General features: G+C 41.5%; 1 protein-coding gene across 1 annotated transcript in view; it reads right to left on the bottom strand.

Annotated features, from left to right (window-relative positions):
• Positions 1-12,536, bottom strand: part of LOC131478093 (glutamate receptor ionotropic, NMDA 2B-like) — a 119,685-nt gene that overhangs the window by 53,531 nt on the left and 53,618 nt on the right. The gene's annotated exons all lie outside the window — the stretch shown is intronic.

Raw genomic sequence — 12,536 nt, 5'->3', positions numbered from 1 at the left:
ATCCCCCATGGATCAACCTGGATGAGGTCTGGGAAGGCTGTCCAACATTACAGCAAAGAACAGAGCAAGGCTGGGAAGACAAAATCAAGTACTTCTACCTCTTCCCCATCTTTTTTTAAAAAGACAAGCTTGGGGCAATCAATTAGCCTAAGGGTTAAAAAACCAGTTAATCTATCAGTCTTCTGTCAGAGAGCATGGGTTTGATATCCAGTTACATATCCAGGTCCCAGCTTCCTGTGAATGCAGACCCTCAGAGGTAGTAGTGATAACTCAGGACTTGGGCTCCTACCTTCCATGTGGTAGACAGGGATTGAGTTCTTAGCTCCTAGCTTAGGTTCCGGCCCAGCCCTAGACACTGGGCATTTAGTGATTGAGTCCACAGTTGGGAATTCTCTGCCTCACAAATAAATATTAAGAAAAAAGGGGGGCAGGTACTGCAGTATAGCAACTTAAGCTACCCCTTGGGATGCCCAATCTCATTTGTATGCTGACTCAAGCTCTGGCACCTCCACTATCAGTCCAGCTTCATACTAAAGCAACTGGCAGGCAGCAGTCGATGGCCCCAGTCTGTGGTTTCCTGCCACCCAAGAGAGTGCTTGGCTTCAACCTGATCTAGCCCCAACTGCCTCTGATATTTGGAGGTAAATCAGGAGCTCTCTCCTTCTCTGCCTCTGTCACTTTACTTCTCAAATACTGAAATGTTTGAAAAATAAAAAATACAAGCTTGTGCAGAAAGTATCTGAGGAAGCATAAATGTATATGGAAATTCATGAACCAGCCTACACAGCAGACAGCATTTGAGTGAAGGAAGAGTACATAGAATACTATCATACTCTAGTAGAGCCCACCAAGCATCCTCGCCTCACAGGCATATTGAAAATATTTCCTGAAAGAAATCGCAGAATTGGGAGAAAGGCAAGACATCTCTGTGATACAAGATTTCAATTATTGAGACATACAAGGCTAATCCTTTTAAAACTTGGCATCTGATTTCTCTTTCTCACAGCAGTGCTTTCCAGAAGGTTAAGAAGTCTTCGAGAAGTGTTTGCATCTTTGTACCTTAAGGAAGACCCAGTAGCGGGCTGGTAATTTCTTTCTGCAGAATGACAGAAAATATGTTATACTTTGTGAGAAAAGATCTCCACGTCACCTCTATGCAACTATGCCCTCATCATGCAAGAACAGCCACAGACAATACCCAGACAATATGGATGTGGCTATGTGCCAATAAAAGTTTTATTGACAAAAACAAAGAACAGCACAGATGGACTGATCGATCCTGACCCACTGGGACAATGACCATGTCCTGCAGGAGTTAATGCTAGCTAGGCAAGGGGATGCTGTGGACAGTATGAGATGTAATAGATGATTTTTGAAAAATTAAAGTTAGAAATCATTTGAGTCTACAGGTATTAAAATTGATGCGATGCGCTGATTTACATGATCTCATGCTGGCTGCATATCAGTCAGCAATTCCAACATGGAAGATATTCAACAGAGACAATGCAGACACCTAGGAAGTTCCATGACGAGTTTGATTATGTAACAAAATAGAGAAGGATGCACTTGTACCACAGAAAAACAGGGCTTTTATAATAATGTAAATATTTAGAAAAGGGACTAAAGCTTGACCCAAAAAATGGTAAAAAGACTTGTTGAAGCTATGTTCAAATAAAAATGATCCAGGAAATGATAGAAACAGCTTTCTGTGGTGATCTAAGTTAAAAGATGACACAGGCAAGGGTGTTTTTCTCCTGCTTTTCATCTCTTTCATAAAGAACAATGATTGTAAAGCTGAAACAGGTAAGGTGAACATGTTTATTCCTATATGGGAAGGAGGGGTTGATCACCTAGACAAATAACTTATCAGGTTCTAGCTCGGGAGAACTCAAAATGGCTAATGTTTATTTCCTTTAAGATTTGCTAAGCATTGTACTAAATGCTTGATATATATATATATATAAGCATTGTACTAAATGCTTGATGTATATATATATATACATATATATATTCAGTCTCCACAGAAAACATGTAATAAATAATACTTCATGAAGTTTGTATGGGGACAGAATTTGCAAACTAGTTCATTTTGGTAAAAAAAAATATTAAAATCTGTAACTTGCTCCTAATTTACTTTTTCCTTGAGCTTTTGAATAACTCTCAATCATGAATTTAGGCTTTACACTAGAATGATTATTTTAATTTCATTTTCCACTAACTTTTTAAAGTACCCCATCTAGTATGTATTTTCTTCTTCTCCCTTTTAGTGGATGAGTAAAAGGTTAAGAAACCTATCCAGTTTCCCAGTACCAAGCTACATCTTGGGTGAACCCAGTTCTCTGCATTGCTAAAGTCTCACTTTTCAAAATGTTAATCTAAAGAAGTGTTCAAGAATCACTATCATGAGTCCCTAAGAAATCACTCAGAATAAAAATGCCCTCAATTAGAGATGGGCATTTATTGTGATTCTGAAAACAGAAAAATGGCTAAGTCCACTTACAAGACCAATTCTAATTTACACAGATTTGCAGAAAAACTAACAGGAAGGCTCTAAGCCAATGGTGTAGTTGCTTTAACAAATAGAAAGGCTCATGTTTGGTAGTCACATCTAAGTCCACTATTGTTCCACCTCTGCACTAGCCCTGCCCAACTGCCAGTATTCACAGTAGTAACACACACCTAACAACATGTCAGACCAACTGCAAAAGTCAAGCCCCAGACTATGCTACACAAGAATTCTCCCATTAATGATGGATCTTTAGAAGCAAAATTTGTGCTGCTTTGCTCCAGGTGTTTCTATGCTGGGACTGAATAAAACCCTGAGTGTTCAATGAGCCTCAAGCTTCACATGCCCTCTATGACCTATCACATGGGATCAACAAGTGCTGGTAGTAACCTGCCCAGTTCTTCTCCCAAGCTTCCATGTCACCAGTTCAAATCGAGTTGTTTCATTTACAAGTGGTCGTAGAACTAGGTGATCTACACATTTGATAATCAATTTCTCCATGCGCAAAGGGAGGCACCCTAGACAGCATAAGGGTACTATGATAGTTAAGTAAGAAAATAACATTAAGGCACCCTGAACCCCATGGTACATTAAATGACTTACAAATTATCATTATTTTTTAAAAATAGATCCTCATTATTATAAGCCTTGCTGATAGGATTACTAAGTCGGCAATTTAGAAAGATGCTTTAAGTATAAGATTTTCATTTCAACTTGACATCTTTGAGACGACTACCAAGGATTGTGGGTAGAATAAACGGTGCAGTCCAGAAAGCTCACAGGTGGCTGAGCAGACCAGATCAATGGAGCTCAGAAAGAACCTTTTGGAAACTGTTCCTGTCACATCCACGCAACAGGCCAAGGCCATTCTCCTGCCCTTGATCTTCGTCCAGTTAGAACCAGATCCTCTGACTAGAATTGTGCTTCAAAGCAGCCTTTGGGCTTGTCTACATTTTACTTATTAGAAAGTTGTAACATATTAACCCTCTTGCACGCAATATGTGAAGTTAGTATGTTTATCCAATGACTTGGGTGCCAGCATAGAGACCTAATCGGAAAAAGATGGCACCAATCCCTGCGTGATAGAATGTGGGCTCAAAAAGGACCTCGCCAAGCCAAACCAAACAGAGATGAAACACCCAAACGGCAACCAACAGGTCCCCCCAGAATAACTCATCCACATCAGTAGATGGAGAAGTAGATTTTAAAAGCACGTATGTTGATGAGTTAGAACTCAGATGATAATATTAATCTGAAGTTCTATATGATCATCAAAAGAAAGAAATGCTATCTATTTTAGGCTACAAAAATACTTAGAAATCTTGATATCTTCTACATGGGAAAGAGTACATGCAAAATATTAAGTCCAGTTACTGACATGATCAAGAATCACTTGAGCTCATACAGTGACTTGACTAAGAAAAAAACGAAAATTAAAAAACTTAACACTTGAGGAAAATACAAATTGGCATGCATAGTGTACTATGATGAGCACCATGCAGTAATGTCATGATTTACAGAAAAATACAAACTTAAACTCTGCTTTCTTTAACCATCTATTGGAACTGCTTGTTTAAAAGTCTCGCATACAGGGAAAAAGAAATCCCAGTCTATGGAACTGTATCATGGAATAAAATTTTTTTAAAGCCTCCCATAATCCCCACATCAAACCCAATAATCAACTTCTCATCTTCCTCCATCATCTGCATTCAGCACCAATGATCATCCCTCACTGTGAGTCTCTTTGCCAGCTTCAGTAAGACTGCAGTACCCTGGCATCTTCCTTCGGTGGCCAGTCTGTTTTCTCCTCTGTTTCTCCTCCTCCTTCCAACTGCTAAAAGTAGGTTTTTCCAAAGCTCACTCCCTAACATTTTTTACAGTCACTTGTGAGGGTTCCAGGTGTCTAACATTGTTCCAGTGCTTGTATTTTTTTAAAAGATTTATTTATTTTTATTGGAAAGACAGATTTATAGAGAGAAGAAAGACTTTCCACCCACTGGTTCACTCCCCAAATGGCCACGGTGGCTGGAGCTGAGCTGATCCAATGCCAGGAGCATCTTCTAGGTCTCCCACACTTGTGCAGGGTTTGAAGGCTTTGGGCCTTCCTCTGCTGCTTTCCCAGGCCATAAGCAGAGAGCTGGATGGGAAATGCAGCAGCTGGGACATGAACTGGCAGCCGCATGGGATCCCAGCAATTGCAAGGGTAGGACTAATCGAATTGAGCCACCACACACAAGGCCCACTGACATTTAAATAAAAAGATTTATTTGAAATGTAGAATTAAAGAGAGAAAAAGAGCAACAGATTTTCCATTCATTAGTTCACTCCCCAGATGGCTATAAAGGTTAGGGCTAGGCTAGACCAAAGCTACTCAAACTGGTACAAATAGGAGGTGCCATCATCATAGGTAGTGACTTAATACACTGTACCACAACAATGGCCCCTCACTATGTGACTTTTCTTTCAACTATCTAGGTTCACTCTAAGAGATCACATCCAAGTCCATAGCTTTATTTATTTTCAATGGCCATTATCCAAGATTATAGATGAGGAAAGAGGTTCAGGGAGGTTGATTGACTTCTCCAAGGTCACACAGTGAAGAAGCAGTGCAGGTAGGATTTTATTTTGGCCAGTGGGTCTGGTTGGGGGAGGAGAGGTGGGAATGGGTGGATGTAGCAGCAATGGGATGGAGAGAGATATGGAGAGAGATACAGACAGACATCCGTCCTATCTTCTGGCTCACTTCTACATGCCCACAACAGCAGGAATCACACTGAAATCAAGAGCAAAGAACTTAATCCAAGTCTCCTTTATGGTTCATTGAAATCCAACAGCTATCACCTGCTGTTTCCCAATGCGTGCATTAGTAGGAAGCTGAAGTTGAAAACAGGAGCGGGAACTGGGTACTCAATCTAGGCACCATGACATTGGGTACTTGTGCCCCAAGCATCATCTTAACCACTAGACTAAACACCCATCCCAACACCACAACATTAACTATCAGTCTCCTATACTCATAGTGCCCAAATTTCTTTCTCCAGTCCCATGCTCTTTGAACTTCCAGGTTCAAATACACCTAAATTCAGAAACACCTCAAACTGATTCAGTCAAAAAATATCATCTTGTGTCTGCACAATTTTGCCCCTCCAAGTCTTTCCTGTGTCAGCATTCATTTCAACTGCACACTCATCCAAGACTTCTCTTTCACCCCTTCCATACACAATCATGTGCAGGTGAAGTCAGCTCTATGTCATCAACACTGCCCAGCACGAGTTTCTTAATCCCCACCATTTCCCATACAGCCTATGAAGAAGTCACTTATCTCTTGCTCCTTGTGCTCTACTCACACTCCAGTGACATTAAAATATAAATCATAGTCTGCCCTCCAATGTTCTTCCCCCAATACTCAAAATCCAAGTCTGTTGCTAGAGACTAGAAAATCCTGCACAAGTTGATCCCTGTCTAGCCCTCCATTTTCTTTGAATTCCCTCATGTTCATTGCACGCCATTACACTACTCAGTCACACCAAATTTGTTCCTGTTTTTTCCACATTTACCTTGGCTGTCAGTTCCCTCACGCCCACTCCCTTTGACCTTTCAAGTATTTATACAAATGCTACCACTTCTAAGTGGAATTCTATGAATATATTACTAAAAAAAAAAATCCCTGACCACTTTTATCTTAGAACATTATCTAAAGGTACAGTATATTTTTACATGATTACTATCATGTCCTCCACTAGCAGAGAAGTTGTCTGCTTTATCACTATTCCCTCATGGTCTACAACAATGTCTACCACTAAGGAAGCAGTAATAAAAGTCTATTTAATGACATTCAGCCACAAAAAAAAAAAAATCAGATCACTCACAAATTTAAGGGCCAAATTTATTCATCTGGTAACTTTAGACTATCTCAAACTTTAAGCTTATTTGTTTTCCTCCTTATAGTCTCAAAGTCCTCTTTAGCATCTTAATGTTTATGCTTATTCTAGAACACAGTATGTTATATAGGGTGGTATTTGTTGAAGTGAACTGAATTGAATCAATAACTTATTCAGTGTAGCAAGTGAGTGCAGAGTCAGAACTGATAAACAGAGAAGCTAGCAGTAGGCACATGAGGGCTCTGCATATGGAGGAATGTTCAATTACCACTACATAACCAAGTCATGTTCCTGCCATCCCTGGAAGCAGTCAAGTGTAAACTAGTTGACCACCAGAAAGGGGATCATTAAGGGTTTCTACATCAGAAGCAAGGTGGGGTCAGATGATGTATGACATACAAGCTGACTCTCCTACCTCGCCGTACCATGTTGAGAGATGAAGAAGGTGTCACCAACCCTTAAAAAGAACACTATTTAGAGTTCAGCTTCAATATGCTAAGACAGGTGGCACAGCAATTAAGATGCTACAGGGACACCCACAGGGACACCCAGCTCCATTTCTGACTCAGCTTCCTGCTAATGTATATCCTGGGAAGTAGGTACTGGTTCAAAGAATTAGTTCCCCATCAACTGTAAGGGGTATCCAGGTAGAATGTGAGGCTCCTGGATTCAACCTCACCCAGTCTTGGGAGGTTTAGGCATTTAGGAGTCAACCAGCACTTTGGAGAGCACTGTCTTTGCCTCTCTTCCTTTCAAATTGAACAAAGAAAAAAAAAAACAGAAGCAGTAGCTGGTTTGGTGATTTACAAGTAAGTGTGGGCCAAGAAAATATGAGTACATGAAGCTATAGTAGGTATTATCAAAAGCAAGCAAAGAATAAGATTAGTGGCTCAGAAGGTGAGGTTTTAGGGAAGTTTTCAGAAGACTGGAGCACATTTGGCAAAGGCTGGAGGAGGAAGCTTGTGCAGAGACACGGTCTGGGGCATAAGAAAGGAGCCTAGGCTGACAACTGGACCATGGTGACACGTGGCACAATCAGGGAAACCTGAACACTCAAAGATTGTCAGAGAAGGCAGAAATTGCAGCCATGAACCTCCAAAGCTTCATTTGTTTTTGTTATTTTTTTTAAAAGCAGTTAGAAAGGAGAGGACAAGAAATCTTCCATCTGCTGGTTCACTGCCCAAATGGCCACAACAGCTGAAATTGTTGTGCGAATCTGATGCCAGGGGCTTCTTCTGGGCCTCCTATGTGGGTGCAAGTGCCCAAGGAGCTGGGCCACCTTCCACTGTGTCCACAGGCCATAAGCAGGAAGCTTGGGCAGAAATGGAGCAGCTAGGACACAAACGGCTGCCCATATGGGATGCTGGTATTACAGGCAAAGGATTAGCCTAATGCTCCATGACAGTGGTCCCATAGTTTCCTATGTTAGAGGTATTACCCTCCCCCAAAAATTCATGGGAACACAGAATTCCTGAGAGAAGGCAGGCCCAGAGGCAGCCCTAGGATACTTATCTTAAGCACCTGGTAGGAGGAGCAAGGCTAGTCTACAGATGTTTTTAGACCTGGAAGGATCCAGAGAAATGCTTAGTCTGTGAATAAAAGGTTGGGAAAACTGTGTGATATGGATTTTGCACTAAAAATTATTTAAAAAAAGAAAAAGGGGTGGTCACCATGGCATAGTAAGCTAAATCTTCAGTTGCAGTGCAAGCATCCTCTATGGGTACCATTTGTGTCTCAGCTGCTTCATTCCTGATCCAGTTCCCTGCTAATGACCTGGGAAAGCAGAGGATGGTGGCTCAAGTTCTTCCACCCACATGGAAGATACTAAATACGGCTAAAGCTCCTTGCTTTAGATCAGCTCAGCTCTGGCTGCTACAGCCATTTGAGGAGTGATCCAGCAAATGGAAGACCTCTTTATATCTCTTTTCCTCTGTAAAATCTGCTTTTCAAATAAAAATAAATATCCTTAAGAGAAAAAAAAACTAGGAAGAAGTAAAACAGTCAACCCATGAACTATGAAACTTAGTTTCTGTGCTATTTTATTCCCCAAAACAGAAGTAGAAAGCTGCATGTAAAATTATCAATCTTTCCCAAAGCTTGGGTTCCTGCACCCGCATGGGAGACCCGGATGAAACTCCAGGCTCCTGGCTTTGGATCAGCACAGCTCTGGCCACTGCGGTCACTTGGGGAGTGAATCACCAGATGGAAGATCTTTCTGTCTCCTCCTCTTCTCTGCATATCTGACTTTGCAATAAAAAATAAAACGAATCTTTTTTTTAAAAAGTATCAATGTTTGCTTGTAAGTTCTCCAAAACAGGAATAAAGTGCCATTCATGCTGCAAAGGCATGTGTGCCAGGGAGCGCCTCCCCTGTAGCTACAGTTTTTGCCAGGCTTATGGTATTTCCCTTCCCATCCCATCAGCCAGGGTTGACATCAGCTTCCAGCTATTTCTTCTGATTCGCTAGTCATCAGCTCATGTTGAGTTCCCACCAATCCAGATATCCCATAAGAGATCAAACTCCACTTTAATAATCCCTTAGAGGATGCCATTGTCATCCCACCAGGACCCTGACTGGAACATGAAGACGGCTTGAAAGACGGCTTCTTTCCCTAAGGCAACAAGTTCTATCTAATGGGTTTCACAAGACCTCCTATCTCGATCACTACTTGAACTACAAGACCAGTAAATTCACCACAATCTGATTGTTTCTAGCTAATTACTCAGACTCTCCATTCCCCTAGACATTTATTGGATCCAGCCCCACCTGAAGATTGCATATTTCTATCCTAATTTTACCCTCTGCTTACAAGATCTTCTTAAATGCAAGCGATATTCATGCTGAGACAGCTCAGGTGTGCTGATACCTTGGAGGAAAGCACTCAGACATTATCCAAAGCAGCTGAGGCTCAAAGACAAACTCACAGCCCTGCAGAACAGCAAAGCAAACTAAGAAATTAACAGAAAAGCCCCAGAGTGGAACTGGGCAGCAGAAAGGGAAGGGATATGGCCCCAGTCTACCAAACTTCAGGTATGGTGCAAGCCTAACTTGTACCAGTTCCCACAAGCTGGAGAGAATAGAACTACTTGCTTTGGTAAGGCTTGCTTTGGAAAGGACTAATCTAACCTGACAGAATGAGGTTCGTTCTGCCTGAAGGTGAATAAGCTAAGAAAGGTAATGGTGTATATTTGCTTCCTTGGTGAACTTTTCCCTACCCCTCAATACTCCTACTCGCCAACCTCCTTCAGCTACAGGATTTCAATCACGTTACAAGCATCTAATTGAGCCCAGAAGGAGTATCAACACCCAAAGAGGCCGTCAACTCTGCCTCCTGTTTCTGCTTTGTTCTCCCTAGCTTGGCATTGTGCTGAGGACCTCGTAAAATGTCTATGAATTCCCTACTGCCTCTTGCCATCCTATTTTTCACTTGCTTTTATAGGCTCAAATTCTAATACACTTCGACAACCCGTACCAACCCGTCCGTTTTTCATTGCTAATGACATAGTACCACCAACAGGGTAAGTTACAGAGAAAAGAGGTTTATTTTGACTCACGGTTCTGGTCCAAGGCTGAAGACTCACACTTGTCTCATAATGACCTTCATGCTGTCAGAATTCCAAGGAGGCACAGCGCATCACACGGCAAAAGACAAGACGCACTCTCAAGCCAGCCACTCTGGCTTTTACTCGAACTAGCCCATTTATCTACGAAGCTGCGCCCAAGGGCGGAGCTTTCATCACATCTTACAGGCCCCACCTGGCCTCACCACTTACCTGTCCTTGCCTTACCTGAGTGGACAATGTGCTTGCTCCTGTTTCTCCTCTTAAAAATAGAAATGAAGGTATCTAACAATGAACTGCATGAAAATCTTGGTACTTTATGGGAGAGATGACAGCAGGAAAAGGGGGTGGGCAAATGAGAAAACCAGGAAAGTATAAAACTAATTTGGAGAGTTTGAAGAGCCACAGCTGAATATCCTAGACTCTCCCTCCCCCAGTCAAAGACCATCAGGTGGCACAGGTAAGCACCTGTAAGCTCTTGCTATCAAACCCGGGTCACATGCACCAGTCAGTCGTTGGCAGGTAGGCTGAAACTGCACTCATTAAATGACTTGACTTCCTGCCAGCTTCAGAGTACAGCATGGGCACACTACTTCTGGGGTTCCTATAACAAAAATAATTCTTCTTTTTTCTACAGCAATCCAGCCCATTCTTAGAGGAGGGAAGTATCTTCTCCAGGTAACAGTGATACTGAATGACAGTCTCAGAGCATTTGGCTATTGTCAAGTCAGGTAGTGTTCAGTTTCATGTGAGAACTCTTCAGTCAGATCGCCTGGACTTTGATTCAGATTCTGATACTTGCAGCTATCTGCCAGTCCTGTCATGAGTTAGTTAACCACCTACACATCAGTCTCATCACTGATACACTGTGGTCACAACAGTACTTATTTCATTCCATTATTTCAGAATTTAAAGAAATAATATGGTACGGCCCATAAACAATGAAGGCCTAATCCTCACTGTACCTTTATTAGGGCTCCAGGATACAAGAATTCACCTACAATGAAAAGTTATTCTCCTACATGACTGGGAGATACTCCAGTGGAAGTATGAGGGACTTGGCAAAATTCATGATGGACACATTATGAACCTAAAGGGGAGAACAGAGGGAGACGGGAGGGAATTTGGGGAGGTGGGGGGAGAGCCCACCACCAACTAAATTGTATCAACAAACAATAAAAAGTACAAAAAATTCAGATAAATAATACATACAAGTAAATAGAAAAGGTTCCTGCATAAGGCAAATATTCAGAAAGTGCTAGCAAGTCATGAAAATAAAGGCAGTTGAGGGTTTCTGCTCTTTTTGCCATAATAAAATACCTTGTTTCTGACTAGTTCTACTGGAATCGACTATACAACTGGACCAACTGTATGTGGTAGCTATTCTAGGACATGAGCAATAATCAACATAAGATTTAATTCTTTTTTATTTATTAATTTTTACCATTATACATTTTTGTAGGCGTAGGGATTTTTCCTTCTCCCTCTTTCCACCTACCCCACTCTACCTCACCCCTGTTAACAGTCCCCAAATGATTACAGTAGAATAGTCCCTTAGCAACCATTACAAGATCAACTTTCTGCTACTTAACTGTACCATGACATGCTAGGTTTAGGGTAGGGGTAGAATGCCAAGTATCAGGCTGTACTGGTACATTTACATGCTTCATCATGGAAGTGCTTTCTGCAGGAGTAGAGATATACACTGTAACATAACTTCACTATCCAGTATGCTGGTCTCCATTACACTGTCCATCTGTGACAGCATATGTACGTACTTGGTTACCTACATCTATTTATTTTGTAATTTTTCTAATACCTGTCTATATCAGAGAGAACATGATATTTGTCCTTTGGGGGCTGGCTTATTTCACTAAGCATGATGGCCTCCAGTTGGGACCATTTTATTGCAAATGGTGTGATTTCATTCTTATGACTGAGTAGAATTCCATAGAGTAGATGTACCACAATTTTTTATTCATTCATCTGTTAATAGGTGTCTAGGTTGTTTCCATGTCTTCAGTGTCATAAACTGTGCAGCTATAAATACAGGGTTGCTTGTCGCTCTCTTGTATGTGGATTTCATCTCCTTTGGGTACATTCTCAAGAGTAGGACAATAGTTGGGTCATATGGTAGATCAATTTTTAGTTATCTTAGCACTCTCCATACTCACTTCCATAGTGGCTACACTCCCACAAACAGTGGAGGACACTACTTTTCTCCCCTTCTTAATAAAACAGAAACTTAAATGACAATATTGTGGTCACCCTGCCTCATTGGCTAGTGTTTCTTAATTGCAGCACAAAGAGCTGGAGTGTGAGAACAACACAGTGGTGTTGCACTACAGTGGGAAAGCAGTGGTCAGGGTTCCTGGAAGCTAAGGAGCTGGCTCTGCAGGGCAGAGGATCAGGGAGACATTGCAAAGATGAGTTTCCATATGAATCTATGGTTGAGGGTTGGGTTGCACATGCTCTGGATGATACATCAAGAACTAGTAAACTTAAACTAGAACATGGATCCTTGAAATATAGGCAATAGGGGCCAGCATCCTCTGTCTAGCTAATCCTCTGTCTGCAAGTGCTGGCATC

The sequence above is a fragment of the Ochotona princeps genome, chromosome 27 (assembly GCF_030435755.1).
Source record: "Ochotona princeps isolate mOchPri1 chromosome 27, mOchPri1.hap1, whole genome shotgun sequence".
In the NCBI taxonomy this organism is placed as follows: Eukaryota; Metazoa; Chordata; class Mammalia; order Lagomorpha; family Ochotonidae; genus Ochotona; species Ochotona princeps.
The sequence above is the reverse complement of the archived record's forward strand: the minus strand, read 5'-3'. Positions and strand labels throughout refer to the sequence as shown.